The sequence below is a fragment of the Monodelphis domestica genome, chromosome 5, assembly GCF_027887165.1.
Source record: "Monodelphis domestica isolate mMonDom1 chromosome 5, mMonDom1.pri, whole genome shotgun sequence".
NCBI classification, from domain to species: domain Eukaryota; kingdom Metazoa; phylum Chordata; class Mammalia; order Didelphimorphia; family Didelphidae; genus Monodelphis; species Monodelphis domestica.
In genome coordinates, this window is record NC_077231.1 from 319413001 (window position 1) to 319425500 (window position 12500).

The 12500-nt window shown below is 40.3% G+C and overlaps 1 protein-coding gene across 7 annotated transcripts in view; it reads left to right on the plus strand.

Moving 5' to 3' along the window:
• The window catches only part of CRPPA (CDP-L-ribitol pyrophosphorylase A), a 249321-nt gene that overhangs the window by 211198 nt on the left and 25623 nt on the right, over positions 1 to 12500 (plus strand). For 3 of the 7 annotated variants that reach the window (XR_473753.3, XR_473754.3, XR_008912541.1), the window contains exon 10: positions 12410 to 12500. This exon is cut by the window's right edge and continues 12 nt beyond it. The exons of the other annotated variants lie outside the window; for them this stretch is intronic. The gene's annotated coding sequence lies outside the window, so the exon portion shown is untranslated. The remainder of the gene's footprint in view (positions 1 to 12409) is intronic. 7 annotated transcript variants of the gene reach the window in all.

A 12500-nucleotide genomic window follows, 5' to 3' on the forward strand; every position in this document is an offset into this window, starting at 1 on the left:
TTAGCTTGAGTAGGGTTGAATGTACCATTGATCGTCATTGGGAAGAAAGTAATGGGGCAGAAGAGAATTCTGGATAAAATGTTCTGGGAAATTCCATGGAGGGAAAGAAAATGTTTTGAGCTGTGGAGAGGTGGGAAGTTTGCCCGGAGGAGGCAGCACCTCGTCTAGACCTTAGAGCAGGAGGAGTCGAGCCGAGGGGAAGGAGGGCATTCCAGGCATGAAGGGCAGCCTGGGCAGATTCTCAGACTGGGAGATGACACATTGGGTCAGACTCATCTACTTTTCCTGGAATATAGAGTATTTGGATGAGAGTAAAGTGGAGGAAATCTGGAAAGGTTAATTGGAACCAGATGGTGGAGGCTCTTTCATGCCAAACTAAAGAATTTACATGTTATCCTATAGGAAGCAGAGAACCACCAAAGGTTTTTGTTCCTGGGGTGGGGGGACCAGATTCTGACGTGCACCCTTAGTTTCCCTAAATTAGAGGCTTCTCCCTTCGTGATAACTACCCTGTATCCTTTCCTGCTGAGGACTTTTGGATTCTTGCATTCAGCGCAGAGCATCACATGTCAGGAAAAGATTATATACACATACATACACCCCACATATACATACATACAGAGAGAGAGACAGACAGAGACACAGAGAGAGACAGAGACAGAGACAGAGAGAGAGAGACAGAGAGAGAGAGAGAGACAGAGACAGAGACAGAGACAGAGAGGCAGAGACAGAGACAGAGAGGATGGGGGAGAGAGACAGAGACAGAGAGACAGAGAGATCCAAAAATAGGGTGGCAGTGGGTTCCACTTATTGGAAATCTGCAAATGGAGGCCAGGTGTTGGCAATATTATAGGAGTTTTGTCCAGGGTACATAAACTTGACCCATCCTTGTGTCTGTTTAAATTGGAGATTCTGTGGTTCTGTGTCTAGTATCCACCATGAAAGCCTCAATAAGAAGACATCCTATAAGTGCATTGAATCCCCATCCTTATTTGTAATTAATATCTTTATTTAAACCATTAAACCCATTGAAAAAGTCAATGACAAGCATGACGTTTCAACAGTGCCTTTAGGACAGTGTTGTTGGATGCTGATGTACTTATTACTGTCCAATAAATGCCGTGTTCCTTTCATCCCCTGCCTCCCTCCTTCTTGGTGTAATCTATAGAGTTACAGAGTGAAAGGGGCTTGCATGGCTTGTTCTGCCTGTAAATATGGAACTAGGGATAGAACCTGGTTCTGTAAGTACATGAGAGTTGCAAGCCGTAAAGTATTCATTAGCTTGACCTTCTCTTTCCCCCATCCCTTTCTCCTATCCATAGGGGTGTGTATGTATCTAGATATATAGTCATTTTCAGTCATATCCAACATCATAGCACCATTTTGGATTTTCTTGGCACAGATCCTGGAGGGCTTGGCCATTTCCTTCTCCAGCTCATTTTGCAGATGAGGAAATGGCAGCAAACATTAAGTGACTTTCCCAGGGAAATGTCTGCGGTCAGATTTGAACTCAGGTTTTCCTTACTCCAAGTCCATTTTTACAGGCAGAGCAAGCCACACAAGCCACTTTCACTCTGTAAGTATAGATTACACCAAGAAGGAGGGAGGCAGGGGATGAAAGGAACACGGCATTTATTGGACAGTAATAAATACATCAGCATCCAACAACACTGTCCTAAAGGCACTGATGAAACGTCACGTTTTTCATAGACTCTATCTGTCTACTACTTCCCCTACCTGCCCCCACATATATCACAAAGTCCAAGATGGGAATCTTCTTAGGCAATTTGGTTCACACATTTAGTTGCCATCTTTCTTTTTGTGTTTGTGAAATAGCCTTATTAGACCAATAAAAATCAGTCAGGCAAGGGGGAAATCCTTGGGGGAATGAGTTGGACAAGCAGTCATTGGCATGCTTTCCCCTTCTCCATTTCTGTGATTCTGAGTACCTCCCCCGCCATGTTTGGCCATTCAACCAAGGGCCAGGATGCAAAGGAGATCAGGGGGTGGATTTCTCCATTGGCAAATTGAGTATTATGAGCTGAAAAGCAATAAAAAGCATGTGATAAGTGCCTTGATTCTATTATGCCTATTTAGCAAATCTACCTGATACGCCGAGAATTTGAGAGGAAGAAAATGAATCCATTGGAAAGCATGCATCGCCCTTCTCAACCTTCGCTCCCTGGAGAATGAGCCTGGGAGTTCTTGCCTTTGTGAATCGAATGGATGACGTTTGGTAAAGACCTTGTGAGGAGAACTCTGAGGGTTTGCTTGCCTTGAAGAAAACTGATAATTATTACCATAAACGACCTTAAAAATAGTATGGAAAGAGCTTTTCATGGGAAATTAACGACCAAAGCCACAGATATTTGTGGTCGTTCATATGGAAATTGCTTCGCTCTAACAAGATTGCTGTAGGCAGACAGAGAATAGTCAGTCATTTGTAGAAGCTGTTACTTTCAAAGTTTAGGATGATGGCTGTGGTCTGTTGGGACTGGAGACATAGTGGTTTGTCTTTTCCAGATTGTTGAAATCACTGATGAGACAGACAGACTGACAGGCAGACTGACAGACAGGCAGACAGAGTATGTGTTCTGTTGTTGTTTTTTTAAGAAGGTGACAAGATCCCCCGATGCCTCATCATTTCTATGTGGAGTTTAATGTTCCCACAGAGTTCCTTAAGTGTTCATCTCGAGTCAGTTGATCCTTCGGGAACGAGGGAATTATTTGGTGGTCTTCGGCTCCGTAATTGTTGCCAGCTGAGATGGGAATCGCAGCGAGGTTGAAGGCATTTTCACAAATAACACTTCCCATAATTATAAGGCACGAAGCTCGATGTATAGTTTACATAATAAAGTCTTACCTAACCACAAAGCGTCCAAGGCCCCCCTAATCGATGTCTCTGCAGAGATCGGCATTAACCCTCCACTCTGCCCTATAGTGCAGTCCTGGAGTTTTATTAAAACCGGCTGGCTGTATATTTGAATGGGTGCCTGTTTAAAAAGAATCCCTCTTGCAGATTTTCTGTTTTGATGTCCTCCATTCAAAGAGCATGTGAAATGAATGATAAAGGCATGACTTAAACTAACAAAGCGAAGGCCAGAGAATCATCCTTGTTTTCCCAATGGCAGCCCTGCCATCTTGGCAGACAGGATTTGCAAGCTGCCATGATATTGGCCCAGGGCTCTTGGCGCTATTTTCATTTTCTCTTCAAATATAGGTGTGCTCCGTCGAGTACACTCCATAGGAAACGTCGGGTTTTCCAAACAAATCCATTAGGGAAGAGTCCATTTTAGAAGCACGTACTTTCGAGACGTATGTACAGTTTCCAAATGCGAAGACCACGGGGTTCTCTGAAGTGGCAACCCCTTAAGTCAAAGATATCCAATTGGACTCACTGGCCTCCAGGGCCAGTGCCAAGCCTTCCTCACCTTCCTCTTCCCCAGGAGCAACAAGAATACCTTGCCTGTAATATGGTAGAAGAATTTCATTACCGAGTAGAGAGAGCCCTGGATTTGATGTCAGAATATTTCTGGTTTTGAATCTTGACTTGGTTATTTGTTTCCTATCTGTGTGACCCTAGACAAGTCACTTAACCTCCATAGACCTCAGGCCCAATGAGAGGCTTTGACAAGATGAGGAAAAGGTTCCTTTTATCCCTTAGCCTCTATGACCTCCATTTTCTTATGTGAAAAATGAGGGCGCGAGAGAGAAGCTCATCTCTAACGAGCTGCCCATCTTTAATATTCCATGAGAAAAGTCTGAGAGACAAAACATATCATGTCACCTCTCACACAAAATGGGGCCCTTTGTCCTCGTGAAGACTGGACAAAGTCAACAAGCATAACTCGCGATGGGGATGATAGAGAGGATTCCAATAGGAGTGAAAATTCAACGATTGCCATTGAAAGAAAAGAGCCCAACCCACGTGTATCCATGAACTTCTTGTGTATGAGATGAACATGGACTTGTTCCCATGGACCCCAAATCACAGAATTAGGGAATACTCCTGGGAGTTTGAAGGAAATCTTCCAAGGACAAAATAAAGGGATGACTTTTGGCTTGGTCTCTATGAGAGAAATCACCATCTCAGGGGACTAAAAGCTGATCAGTTAGTCAGTCAACAAGCATTTATTAATATCCAATATGGATTAGCCACACACTGAGCTTTGGGGTAAAAGAAAAACAGACCCTGCCTTCAAGATGCTTATATTCTAATGAGAGAGACAGACCACCTGGATATAAATTAGAGCGCATCCCTTCTGGATATGTCACCAGCTTACACTTGCATTGGAGGGTTGGTTCTTTAGAGGGTGACTACCACCTCTGATTCTAGGAGGAGCTATGTAGGTCCTCATTCCTAGCCCTATAACTCAAGAGCCCCCACAGGTGTGCTTCCCATGAAAAGTCAGCCAGGAGACGCAATTAGCTCTTAGTGAAGAGATTTGCTAAGATGAGAGAGTACAAACACTAACTACAAAACGTTTCCCCCTTCAACCTGGGCTATAGAATCACACAAACAGTGTACACATGGGAAGAGTGGCATCAGACTTAGAGCTCAGTGCGAGGAAGACACACATGAGTAATACATTTATGGTAAGAAAAACTCCAAACTCCTGGGCTGCATGGACATATTTGGGTGTATATACATTTATATGTCTACTTGAGTTATACATATGTTTGCATACTATACATATATATACTTATTTGTATAATATGTTACATACATATTATATCTCTTATCTATGTGCATTATATGTGAAGCTCCTGGAGATTCTTTTTCCCTTTGTGGAGTCCGCCCCCCCCCCCCCGCCAGCTCCCATTGGGCTCAGGCTCTCTGCTGAGGGGCTACTCCCTTGGGTTCCCTTTCCACAATTCCACAATTCACCTGGTCTCAGTTGCCAGGTCCTTTCAGCCAATGGCCACCTGCTTTCTCCTCTGCCACCAGGACTACTGCTCATTGTGGCAGCCTCCTCCTTTGAGCCTATTTGCACTCATGTCTGTCCTCGCTCACTGGACTACTTCAAATTCCCTCACACTAATAAATTCTTTAATTGCAGAATGGGGTGTCTGTGTGCAAGTTGCTGCTGGCTGCCCTGGCTAAAGGGAGGGAGAGGAAAGAGAAATCTCTTCTAGCCCTGCAGGGTTCTCCTCCTCAAAGTATTCCCCAAGCCAGCAGTCCCTCAGGCTCCCCAAGGCTTAGCTATTTGGAGGTAGTGCCTCAGCTGAGTTTTGAAGGGACCTATTCATTCCAAGAGGTAGAGATGAGGAGAGCGAGGCTTCCATGTCTGGAGGTTATGGTGGGAGGGAGTAGCTGGTACATTGAGTGGGAACACCATGTAGAATGGGGTCAGCTTGTGAAGAGCTTTCATGGTGAAATCAAGAAATTTCTGTTGAATCCTGGAGATAATATGGAGCCATTGAGATCTGGGGGAAAGGGGAGAGGAGGGCCACGTGCATAATATGGTTTCATAAGAGATTAGATAGGCGCACGGTCAATTCCATCATTATCAAAAGCCCACAATGTGCAGACAAAATGAACACCCCTTTCTCAAGGAGTTCACATTTTCCTGGAAAAATACATCAACATGTTCCGTGTTCAGTTGTTTTCAGTTGTGTCTGACTCTTTGGGACCCCATTTGGGGTTTCCTTGGCAGAGATAGTGGGGTCTAGTTTGCTGTTTCCTCCTCTATCTCATTTTACAGAAAAGAAACTGAGGCAAACAGGGTTAAATGACTTGCCCACCATACACATGTAAGTAAATACAAAGTGGCCCTCAGTGCAATACAAAGTAATTTCAAGAGTGAGAAAAGGCTTACAAGAGGATCAGGAAAGGCACCCTGTTGGAGGGAGCTGGGTTTGAAAGAAGCTGGAGATTCTAAGGAGAAAAGAAGAGATGAGAGGTGGAATGGGGAGGGAAATGAGAGTGTGCAAAGCCCAGGTTAGAAGCACTCTGTGTTAATACACACTGAGAATACAAGTACAAAAAAGAAGGAAACACCAGCCTTGCCTTCGAGGAACTTGTATCCTAGTGGAGCAGCTGGAGAGCAACGAAGAATAAAAATGTCTAAGTGAAAATGAGTCTGCAAAAATCAATGGGAGCCACATTGTGGAGGACTTCAAATGCTAGGCTGAGGACTTTGGAATTCATCCTAGAGATCCTAGGATGCAAGTGAAGGTTTTTCTTTTTAATAGAGGTGGCATGACACATTTTAGGAAAATCTTTCTGGATCTTTCTGGAAGTCATATTGCCGAGGTGAGAAATGAGGTAAGAGGACCATCTTGGAGGCTTGTATAATAATCAAGACCAGAGAGTCAGAATCAGAACTATGTGGGGATACATAGTCACCTAAAGACAAAGTGAATGAAGAGGAGGCAGATGTGAGGGATATTGTGGAGGTACGTTGGACAAAATTTGTAACTATTTGGATATGAGAGTTGAGAAAGGAGAGTCAAGGATGATTGTGAGATTGTTAAACTATGTGACTGGAGTGACAGTGCTGTCCTCCATATAAATAGGGGAGCCTGGAAGAGGAATCAGTATATATAAGGGTTCCATTTAGGGACCTGCTGAGTTTGAAAACTTTGGGACATCCTGGTGATGTCCAATAGCTAGTACTGAATGAAGCATCAGAGGAGCAGAAATTTAGAATCAGAAGGGACTTTAGACAACAAGTCTAGTCCCTTCACTTTACTGATGACGACATTTGAGAATCTCCTGCTTAGAGAGAAAACTTGACCCCACAGAAACTGATCTACAGGGAAAAGAGAAGACCCAGCCTTGGAGTATACCAAGGCCAATAGAAGAAGTGGTCAGACAAGTAGGAAGAAAATCTGGAGATAGTAACATCAAACAAAATAAAACTGAGGGGAGTAAAAGTATGCCAAAAAGTCAGTGGTCCTTAGTGTCAAATACCACAGATATGATAGCAGAACAATAAAATAGAGGTGGCTTCTTTTGGCATTGAAATATTTGATGATAATAGGGAGCAATTTCAGCAAAGGGTTGAACAGTGAACAAAAGTAGTTGATAAAAATAGAGAATTCTGTGTATGTGTGTGTGTGTGTATGTCTATCTCTTTCTTTCTCTGTCTCTCTGTCTCTCTCTTTTTAGGGAGAAGAAACAGTAGATAAAAAAGAAATAGAACATGAGCTAAAGTGGGAGTTCTTAAAGTTTTTGTGTGTCAAAGACCCCTTTGGTTGTGAATTCACTCTCTTAATTTTTGATACTGGTGAATTTGTTTTCTTTCTTTTTTAAAATAATCAAAGTAGTCTAAGCTTGTTTTATTTTTTTTCTATAAGACCATTTAAAACTTTTATTATTAGTTTAGTGGTTTTCTTACTTTTACTCCTATTAATATCTCCTTTGACTTTAAGGCTTTCCAATTTGATGTTTAATTGGAGATTTTTAATTTGTTCTTTTTTAGGTATCTTTAAGTTTTTATGTGCAATTCATTGGTCTGCTCTTTATTAATGTAAGAATTTAGACTTATACATTTTACTTTAAGTAATGCTTTGCTGCATCCCACAAATTTTGGTATGTTGTCTCACTTTTGCCATTCTTTTTTAATGAAATCATTGATTATTTCTATGATTTGTTCTTTAATTCACTCATTTTATAGGATTAGAATATTTAGTTTCCAATTAATTTTAAACCCATTTTCCATGGCTATTTATTGACTAACATTTGATAATATTTATTAGCATTATGATCTGAAAAGGATACATTTAATATTTCTGCTTTTCTACATTTGTTTGTGAGGTTTTTATGCCCTAATACATGGTAAGTTTTTTAATCTTTCTATCTCCTCTAATAATGAAAAAATTTTTTAAAGAATTACAATTTTCATCTTCCCATGTAGAAATATAAACATTTTTATCTTAGCAATTCCCACATGATTTATGTTTCTCTTGAGTCTTCTATGAAAATTAGATTTTCTATCTAGCTTTGTTTTTTTCCCCATAAACAATGCTTGAAAGTTCTTTATTTCATTAAATATTCATTTTCCCCTTGAAGTATTATACTCAGTTTTTCTGAATAGGTTATTTTTGGTTGTAAATGCAGATAATTTGCCTTTCAGAATATTATATGCCAATCCCTCTTGTCCTTTAGTGATATAGATTTTAAGTCTTGTGTGATCCTGACTGTAGCACCATGATATTTGAATGGTTTATTTCCTACTGATTGTAGTATTTTCTCCTTAAACTGGGAGCTCTGGAATAAATGTGTAATATTTGGGGGAGTTTTAATTTTGGAATATTTCAGAAGGAACCTGTAGATTATTTCAATTCTCTGTCTCTCTCTCTCTCATTATGGTTTTTAGGTAGTCTAATAATTCTCACATTATCTCTCCTGGAGCTATTTTCCAGGTCAGTTGTTTTTCCAATGAGATATTGCACATTTCCTTCAATTTCTTTCATTCTTTTGATGTTGTTTGATTGTTCCTTCATGTCTCATGGTATCATGAGCTTCCACTGGCCCATTTCTAATTTTTAGGATAGTGTTTCCTACAGTGAGCTTTTGTATCTCTTATTCCATTTGGCCAATTCAGTTTTTTAGGAAATTCTTTTCTTGAGGGAAATTTTGTTTCCCTTTTACCATTTAGCCAGTTCTGTTTTTTAAGATGTTACTTTTTTTCAGTATTTTGTGTCTCTTTTACCAAACTTTTCATAATTTTCTTGTATCATTCTAATTTCTTTTTCCATTTTTCTTCAAACTCCCTTATTTCATTTTTAAAATCCTTTTTGAACTATCAGGAATTATTCTTCTTGGATTAGTATCTAATTTGTATATTTATTTGAGACTTTGCTTGTAACTTCTTTGATATGTCTTCTTCTGGGTTTATGTCCTTATTTTCTCTGTCACTATAGCAACATATTATAGTCATATTCTTCTGTTGTTGTTTACTTGTTTTTCTACCTTATTCCTTCACCTTTAACTATGTTGAAGTTGAATGCTGCTCTTGGGGTAGGATAGGGCATTGTCCCAAGCTTCAGGTCTTTCTTGCTACTGTTTTCTGAGCTAGTTTTGGAGATCTTTACATTTGAAAGTGTTATGATCTATGGAATGGTGTTTCTACTTCTCTCCTAGCCTGCCCTCTGGCCTTTACACAAGAAGGGATCTTGTCCCTCTAGCCAGCAATGTTAGCATTCCTCTTGCCCCTGAGACTGTTCCCAGGTCCTCTGTTCTCCTGTAACCACAAATGCTTATTCTCCCTTCTCAGAATTGATGCCAGGGTCTCTACTCCTCTATGGATTGACATGAGCACTCAGTTTCTACTTAGAATTGTGATCTGAGACCTTACTCCCTCAAATTATATTGCTCCATTTGGCCCTGACTCTGTAACACAAAAGAGCATACAAACAATGCAATAGGCACCTAACCCCAGTGCCTGCAAAGGACCCCCTAAAATATCCTTTGATCAGTTGTCTAATCCCCTAATGATCCATGGGCTGAGAGCTCAGGAAGCTGCTGCTGAGGCCAGTGCACCAGCCCCCAAGGTATGGCTTGGAGACAGACCTTTCCTGCTGACTTCCTGAGTAGTTTTTGACCTAGAATTGTTTCACCTAAACTTTTTTTTTCTTTTGGTTCTGCTCCTCTAGAATTTGACTTTAGGCATCGTTTTACAGTTGTTTGGGAAGGGATTTAGAAGAGCTCAGCTGAGTCCTTCTCTACTCTGCCTCATTGGCTTTACCTTTCTAATAGAAAAAAAGGAGAAAGCTAGAGACCTTTCTCTATAAACCAAGAATATAGTAATTGTATCAGACAATAGCAATAGCTATGACATCATAGATATCTCTGCCATTCAGAGAGAAATACACTGACTGTTTGGGATTTCCTGATAAAGATTTCAAAATTTACCAGCTAATTAAAGCAAATTCCCTGATAAAGGCCAAACAGTATACACAGAACCTTTCTGCAAGCAGAATTTCAGAATTAACACTTTCCCTTTTCAGAGAAAAGGGCAGTTTATCTCTGCTTTTTAATCAGCTGCTTGTACTGCAATATCCCAGCAATTAAAGGTTATTGATTGTGTAAAGTAATAATCTGATCACACTGAGTATAAATATTTTGCAGCCCTCTGTAACATGTTTGTCTGAGGGATATCTAGGCGGCTCAGTGGATTGAGAGCCAGGCCCCCAGATGGGCGGTTCTGGGTTCAAATCTGACTTCAGATACTTTCTAGCTGGGTGACCCTGGACAAGTCACTTAACTCCAATTGCTTAGCCCTTACCACTCTTTTAACTTAGGAACCAATATACAGTATTTATTCTAAGACAGAAGGTAAGAGTTTAAAAAAAACATATGTGTCTAGAACATGCTATAAACTCGGCAAAGACCTTAGGATGATGTGGAAATTCTTATGAAAGCCGTGTTAACTTCTAAAGGATCACTCACTATGAATGGATCTCAGAGTTGTGTCACATTCAGCCAGAGTGTGGACAAAACTGGTGGACCTCCAACACTCATTAGAAAGTCAAGCCACCCTCCTGAGACTGTTTCTTCTTCAGTCAAATGGTCTTTTGTCGTCTCTTTTCTGCTTCATGAAAAAAACTTCTCGGGATTTGTGAAATGCCCCCAAAAGAGGCAGAATTGGCAAAGATGGAGCTTTGGTGAAAATGTAGACCTTCAGGTGACTTTCTCAGACCCTAAAAAATGGAAGTTTAATCTTGGATTCCTTCTTTTCCCATCATTCTGTTTAAATTTTAAATTGGTCAAGAGGGCATTATCTTATACTTGATTTCATCCAGGCAGGACAACAAAACTGGATTCCTCATGACTTTAACTGGAGAGTAGATGCTATGAAAAAATTGAGCCCTTTCTAATGCTTGAGACCAGGAAAATTTATTATTGTTCAGCAAGTTAGACAATTGTCTTCAATGCTCCATTTATTTTTGTTGGTTTCTGTCTATAATTATGAATCGATATAAATTCAGTTATTTTTGTGGCCAGTTTTTACTAAAAATGACATGGCTTATGGTGGCACTAACAGAAATTGAACGCATTGATACAAACCTCAAATCTCTCACCCAACTCTTACAACCACACAGGATTTTGGTTTGCCCTAATTAATTCAAGTAATTTATATTAGTGTTTCCTATTTTAGAGCTTAGTATGAGCTATTAAAATTTTACAGGATGAAAAATTCCACTAATGAAGAAATAACTCTATTTCATACTTTCATTTAGTTTTCCACACCTGATTATGAGACCTGTATCATATTTTCCCCTCTCTACATTCTTTTTCTTCAAATCCCCCCTTTTATTGGCATCTCTGTTCATGTACTTTTCTTGGTATTTGGCAATCTTCCCTTTCCTCCTTTTGTCTCTTTTTCTAGTGCCGTATTGTTTTGGTAAACACTCCATTCCTTGAGGTCTTTTTGACACATCTTGTATTTGATGTCTTTTATATTTAAATGTACATTTTGTAATTATCAATGAAGCTTTTCCTGGATTCAGAAAGTACTGGATGTGATATCATAGAGCTTATATTCTAATAGGAGAATGGGACACATAGATACACAATTGTAATAGGTGGATGATGGATAGATGACGGATGGATGGATAGATGCTAAATGGGTATATGGATAGATGACAGATATACTAAATACATGTGCTGGGCACTATGTAAAGCTCTGGGAATAGAAGAGAAAGCAAATAATACAATCTCTGTCCTCAAGACACTTATACTCTTAAGTGGAGAAGGCGTCAAATAATAGGGTTGAAGTGGGAAGTCATTGGAGATATCCAGGAAGAGACCTGGTCCTCGAGGCCCATTTAACTCAATGAAGGCTTAAAGAGTATCCCAGCAGCCTCAACATCCTTGACTATGGGCCATTATAGAGGGTTGAAGGAGATATTTTTTATGCTGATATCCTTAACAGGAGTCAATGTTCATGTTACCCTCCTACTCATTTCTGAATACAATTTCAGGTTTGATAGGTGCTTAAATTATCTTGCCACCAACATTGGGAGCATGACACAAACCCAAAGCCTTACTGCCATCTTTGTCTTTGGTCAAAATCACAAGATCATAGACTAGAACTGAGGGGGACCCTAGAGATCACTTAGTCCAGCCTTCTCATTTCATTGTTGAAGAAATTGGTACCCAGGGAGGGTAAGGACTTGCCTATCTCCTGGAGCTAGATGATGGAAACCATTCTGACAATTCTTGGGTTTTGATTGGCATATACACTGAAGGAGACCCCTCCTCAGGGCCTCCTTTATTTTCTATCTCCCGCCCTGCCCACTCCCTCCTCAGTTTGCCTAGATTCACTGTCCATTTCCTTCAAGCAGCTAAACTAGAACATCCGTGAACAGGAGCTGCCCCTTGTTTTTCCAGATCATTTTCAAACAAGATTTTGATGGAAGCTGATTTTTAAAATTCAGTATATTCTTTTCACTTAAGAGTCATTGCTGAGAAAAGAGCCTCAGTCCTTCAGGCTGTTGTGCTGAAAATGAAAACAACCTGGGGCTCTGTAACATTCGGGTTCTTGGAC